Source organism: Lampris incognitus, chromosome 5 (genome assembly GCF_029633865.1).
Source record: "Lampris incognitus isolate fLamInc1 chromosome 5, fLamInc1.hap2, whole genome shotgun sequence".
In the NCBI taxonomy this organism is placed as follows: domain Eukaryota; kingdom Metazoa; phylum Chordata; class Actinopteri; order Lampriformes; family Lampridae; genus Lampris; species Lampris incognitus.
The window spans coordinates 16558239-16564461 of NC_079215.1; positions in this window are offsets into that span (position 1 = coordinate 16558239).

Sequence of the window (6223 nt, forward strand, 5' to 3'; positions counted from 1 at the left end):
CTGTTAGGGACCCAACCGATTCCAAGCAGCCAAATGTGCCGGGTACCTCAGACGCAGAGACTCGGAGACAGGGGAACAAATATAAGGGTTTTATTAATAAAATAAGTCCCTATCTAACACCATGCTAGTGTGTAATGGGTGGGCGCCTGGACAGAATGAAAATGGGGTGTGTGCAATGCTACGTGGGTGTGTGGAGAGCTAGTGTCTAACGTGCGTAAAGCCAAGTGTGGCGCGCAATGTAAATGGAGGGAATGTAAATGTGCGTGCGGACCTAGCCACAAAGTCCGAATCCGTAGAGCGAGGGGTTGTCCGAGGAAGTCCGGGTCCGAGATCCAGGAAGTCCGAATGGGGGGGGGGTGGAGGGGAGCTCGCTGGAGGGGGTCCGGGGGAAAACGTGATGGTCGCCGGGGGCGAGGGAGACGCGGGGAGCCCTGGAAGTCGCGGAGGGAGCCTGGAAGAGAACCGAGGAGACAGCAGGGCAGATTGGCATTGAAGCAAACTAAGAGAAAACTGGTTAAGTTCTTGGAAAAACGCGAGGAGGCTCTTCAGCAGACTGAACTGACCGTACAGCTGTCAACGTTCAAGCGTCGGACGTCCGTCCTCAGCAGCCTTAAGGAGGGCGATGCCCAGGTGGTAATTGGGTACAGCTGGCCTGATGGAAATGCCAACACCTGCTGCTGAAGGAGACGCCCGGCCCAACCTCAATGGTGACGTGCTGAGTGGGACTGGGGATGTGACTGTGACCGGCATGGGCGTGGGGGCACAACACAAATAATACATTTATAAATGTAAACATAAGGTATGCGGTCAGTAACATTACTGTCATTACTGCATAAGGACCACAACAAAATAAGTAAACACTGAACTCCCTGTGTGATGGCCTGGCGGCCTGTCCAGGGTGTCTCCACGGCCTGTCGCCCAATGACAGCTCGGATAGGCTTCAGCATCCTGCAGATCCTGAGAGCAGGAGAAGCGGTTCGGATAATGGATGGATGGATGGAAACGACATGACAGAGAAGAGAACAGTTTGCAGTAGTCAATAATGTATGATCTTTTTTCTTTCTTTTTTTTGTGGCATTTTCCGCTTTTATTTGATAGTGATAGTCGAGAGAGAGAGAGAGACAGGAAAGGCAGGGGAGATGTGTGGTGGAAATCTGAAAATAAGAAGTCTTGCAAGTGTAATAGATTGAATAGAAATTTAATGAGCTTTCTGCAGAAAGGATCAGACACAGAATAGCTAGGCAATCTGCAAGGCCTGACGATGAGGGGTTGGAAAGTATATGCTTTATAGGGGAGGTTGCAGGCAGCCGGCTGATAAGCAGGATGCTTGTACCTGGCCGTTCCTGGAGCAGGCTGGTTAGAGTCGGTTTGCATCACGGCAGATGGCATGCTATCTGTGTGCGTCAAGGACAGGTCAGTAATAAAGGATGCTTGTGCTGAGGATCCACGGAGTACAGAAGGCCAGACAGAGACATGGTGCCTGGGTGCATTAGGTTAAAGGATACCTGGTAAGTTTCTGTCACATTTCCCCCCCTTTTTGTCATTTCTGACAAACATAGAAAGTATATACATTACACATGAATACAACTTCAAAAGTGTTAATTCGCAAAGATTCAAAACACTTCATCATAAATTCATAGTAGAAAATAACAAAATGGCCAACAACGTGAAAATAGAAAACGTGTTAAGCATATCAAAACAACGTAACAACCTCCTAACAACCCATAATCAATTATGCCGAAGGTGGAGCTGAAAACCTATCCAATATAGGAAAAAATTTTCCCCACGGCCCCCCCTTTTGATTACTTTCAATCAACAATAAATCATCTAAATAAGGCGAAAAGAAAACTTAACAGTGGTTCTACATCTTGGGGAACATCTAACCTCACATAGAACGACTGTGAGGCCTGTCTGTCAGTTGTAAGTCAACTGAAATGCTTCGGATGTACTACATCAAAAACACTCCACATAAACTCAGCAGTCAGACAGAAGCCACAATCATCCCATCTCCTCTCCAACCAAACATCTCACCTCACTCTTGACTACAAAATGAGTAAGACTCGAGAGGTAACCTACACTAATCTGAGCGGCCATATCACAAGAAAAAAACCCCAATATTGAAATTTGGGAAAAACTTATGTGAATGCTCAAAATCCATCTAAAACACAGCATAGTCCCCAGTAACATCAAACGATAAATAAATGATGAATAAATGATGAAACAATAAATGAGAGATATTTTCATAACACACATGTAGATTGCTTACAAATCAACTAGAAAAAAAGCTCCAAATAACTCCAAATAAAGAAAAGGATCTTGGGAAACTACTCTATTGAATGAAGTGACTGTAGACACTTGCTAAAAACTGTCATCATCATCAGAATCATATGGTGGAAGCCAGGGATACCCCATCTACGATACGGTAGGTGTATTCTGATTCAGTCATAGGCTTACATTCTGTATCGTTATCGCAGTCAGCAGGCACGGACAGAAACTCTACACGATATCGAAGCATTGCATTTACCACTGTTTCACATTTGGGTACCTTCCATAATACTGCATAGTTCAACCCACGTGGCCCGTAACCGTTATTGAACTCAGACAAGGGGCAAATGAGACGATCTCTCTCTCATTACCGGGTAGATCATTATGAATGAGCCCTGAAACATAACAGACCGAGAAGGCGTCAAATAGGTTGATATCAAACACCTTAAAGTCTGCTGCAGACAGCGGTACTGGAACTACCATAGGTGATTGAGACGATGCAGGTAAATGTTGGCAAATCCAACAATTAGTAAAGTTACGAGAGGTGGCCCATTCTGTCATCCTAGTTATAGCCAGATTTCTCCCATAGGTATCAAAGCGTTTTACACGCATTAAACGAGTTTCAACAGTCTGAGTGGCTGCTGTGGAATTAGCAATATCTTTACATCTAGCAATTTGGCTATGGTGGGGGTCAAAGTTGTTAAATGAGAATGTGACGGGGGTCGATGTTGCCACATTATTATTTTGCGGGGAATCAAAAACCCTTAATATGGGACCAACAATCATAATAGTTATTGTAAAACAACAAATCGTTCCCCTGAGCCCGAACCCCATTGTCCTGAAAGGATGCCACGGGCGTGGCCTGTCAGCTCGGGTCATCTCGGTTGGTTCCCCTAAGGGTGGCACAGAGATTCACTCTGCACGTCACTTGTTGGTAGCTTGGCACGTTACAGGTGCAGGAGGGCGCTATTTCACCCTTCACTGTTGTGGCCCTGGTGTAGTTGGACAGTCCTTGTCACTCGGGTCTGGAGCCCATTTGCAGTGGTTAGCGTGTATCCACGTAGCCCTTTCAGCGACCTCCGCTATCTGTGTGGTTAGCAGAATCTGGAGCGGTCCTGTCCACCGCCTGGCTCGCCAGTTCTTCCTCCGTAGGTCTTTCACCACAATCCAATCGCCGGGCTTCGGGTCATGTAATCGCCCTGTGGCTGGTGATGGGAGTGCTGCTTTCACCTGCTTGTGGATATCAGACAAAGCCATAGACAGATTTGCACAGTAACGAAGCATTTCATCTTCACAGTTGTTGGTGTTGGGTAACTGTCTTTTTGTAGGCCCTATGCCTGTATTCAGTGGTCTTCCAAACAACATTTCAAATGGACTAAGTCCATTCCTTGACCGTACCCTTGCCCTCATCAGGACAACAGGAAGTGCCTTTGTCCAGGATAGGCCTGTTTCTTCACAGCACTTTACCAACTTGTTTTTGAGAGTGCCGTTTTCTCTTTCCACCACACCTCCGCTAGCTGGATGGTAGGCGCAGTGTTGTCTCATGTCGATGCCAAAATATTCACCTACTTGTTTAAGGGCAGCGCTTACAAAGGGTGCCCCATTGTCACTGCTAATTTTAGCTGGAATTCCCCATCGTGGAATAATTTCTCTGACTAGAGCCTTTGCCACAGCACTAGCATCTTGTTTGGCAGAAGGGAACACTTGGACCCATTTTGAGAACATGTCTACAATAACGAGGCAATATTTCTTCCCCTCGCTAGGTGTCAATTCAATGGAGTCCATTTGTAGGTGGTCAAATGGTTTCTCTGGTGGAGGGTGTGCTGCTTGAGGTGTGCGAACACCCTGTCCAATGTTATTTGTGGCACAAATTATGCATGATTGGCAACATTTTTGAGAATAATGTGTGAAGCCTTGAGTAAACCAATGTTGTGAAATAGCCTCCATCATCCCCCCTTTTGACACGTGGTCTGCACTGTGTGTCAATTCGGCACAGTGGGGAAACAGGTATTTAGGCAAGCATGGTTTATCGTTGGGGCCGTACCATACCCCATCTTTGACAGCACAGCCGTGCTTCCGCCATTGAGCTGTCTCTGTCTGGTCCGCTCGTTGTTGTAAGTCCTCTTAAGTCAACTGTGGGAGTGTAAGGAGTGTTAGAGTAATCACATAGAAAAACGTCAATGCTGGTTAGTTCTTGCTGAGCTGTTGTTTTGGCAGCTGCGTTGCCCTGGGAAACAGGGTCGTTATTATGAATGTGAGCGTCACATTTGCATACAGCAATTTGCTTAGGGAGCAGACCAGCAAACCAGAGTGTGGTGTGCAATAGGTTTGCCTGAGGATGTAAGGAATTGCCTGTGCTTCCAAATGGTACCAAAATCATGTACAACCCCAAACGCATATCTGCTGCTTGTGCAGATAGTGAAGTTGGGAGTGGTTTGGCAAGCAATGTGTCATGTGCAGTTACATCAGAGAAACCAACTTGGTTCCTGTCGGTCTCAGGATTGCGAGATGCTGATCCGTCAAAAAACAATTCAAGCTATGGATTCTGCAATGGAGTTTCCTGTAAATCTGGCCTGGGAGAACACACTTCAGTTATTGTTGCAACACAGTTGTGCTGTTCACCATTGTCTGCTGTGGGGAGAAGAGTAGCTGGATTTAAAACATTACATCTCTTCACAGTGATGTTAGGCATGTCTAATAGTACAGTATTGTAGCAGAGCCATCTTGCTGCAGTCAAATGAGATGTTTTTTGTTCTAATAGAATTAGTGAAACAGCATGTGGGACCAACAATGTCAAATCAGCATAACCCACAATGCCCCTTGAGGCCATGACAGCCTCCTCGACTGCCGCAACAGCTTTTAAGCATGTTGGCAGCCCTGCAGCAACTGGGTCAAGTTTGGCTGAGAAGTAAGCCATTGGCCTGCGTTTACCCCCATGATCTTGGAGCAGGGCGGATGTCATGTACCCTCCCTTTGTGTCCACGGTCTGCGTGAATGGTCTGGTAGGGTCTGGTAGTCTTAAAGTCGGAGTCGCCTGTAGAACTAGTTCCAAATCAACAAATGCCTTTTCTGCACCGTCAGTCCAGGTTACTTTACTGTGTGCGGTCGAGACTTGCTCATGTGCGATTGCGCTGAAGGGCACCCCAAGGACGGCACAGTTAGGAATGAAAGATCGACAGTAAGAACACATACCTATGAATGATGTGACTTGCTTCTTAGTTACTGGTTTAGGAATGTCCTGTATGGCCTTGACTTGTTTTGGGTTGAGGGATTTGCCCTCTGCTGTGATCACATGACCCAGGAATGTCACCTGTTGTTGTACAAATTGTAATTTTGACAGACTAGCTTCTGATGCCAGATGTTCCAACAATGCCAATAGTGTCCTTTCACATTGTTCTCTAGATGATACTGCTATCATCAAATCATCTACATACTGTAAGAGTGCACTTCCTGGAGACAGTTTCAGAGAACTGATACTGGCCCTTAGTGCTTCATTGTAAATTGTTGGAGGTTCACAATAGCCTTGACACAAACATGTGAACGTGTAGGTCTTTCCGTTAAAAGAAAAAGCAAACCAAAATTGACTGTCCGGATGTACTGGAACACTGAAAAATGCATTTGCCAGATCCACCACCGAAAACCATGTGCTACCCGGTGGCACTCGAGAAAGAATGGCGTACTTATTTGGTACATTAGGAGCGCGATGTTGGACTGCATCATTCACCGCCTGTAGTTTGTGCGCGTGCATGCATGCATGTCGGCCCTGTGATGGCCTGGCGGCCTGTCCAGGGTGTCTCCCGGCCTGCCGCCCAATGACTTCTGGGATAGGCTCCAGCATCCCCGCAACCCTGAGAGCAGGATAAGCAGTTTGGATAATGGATGGATGGATGAAGAATATGATGAGGAGGATGCCAAGCAGTGTCCAGACACCACCAGAACAGCCCAGGACCTGAGCCAC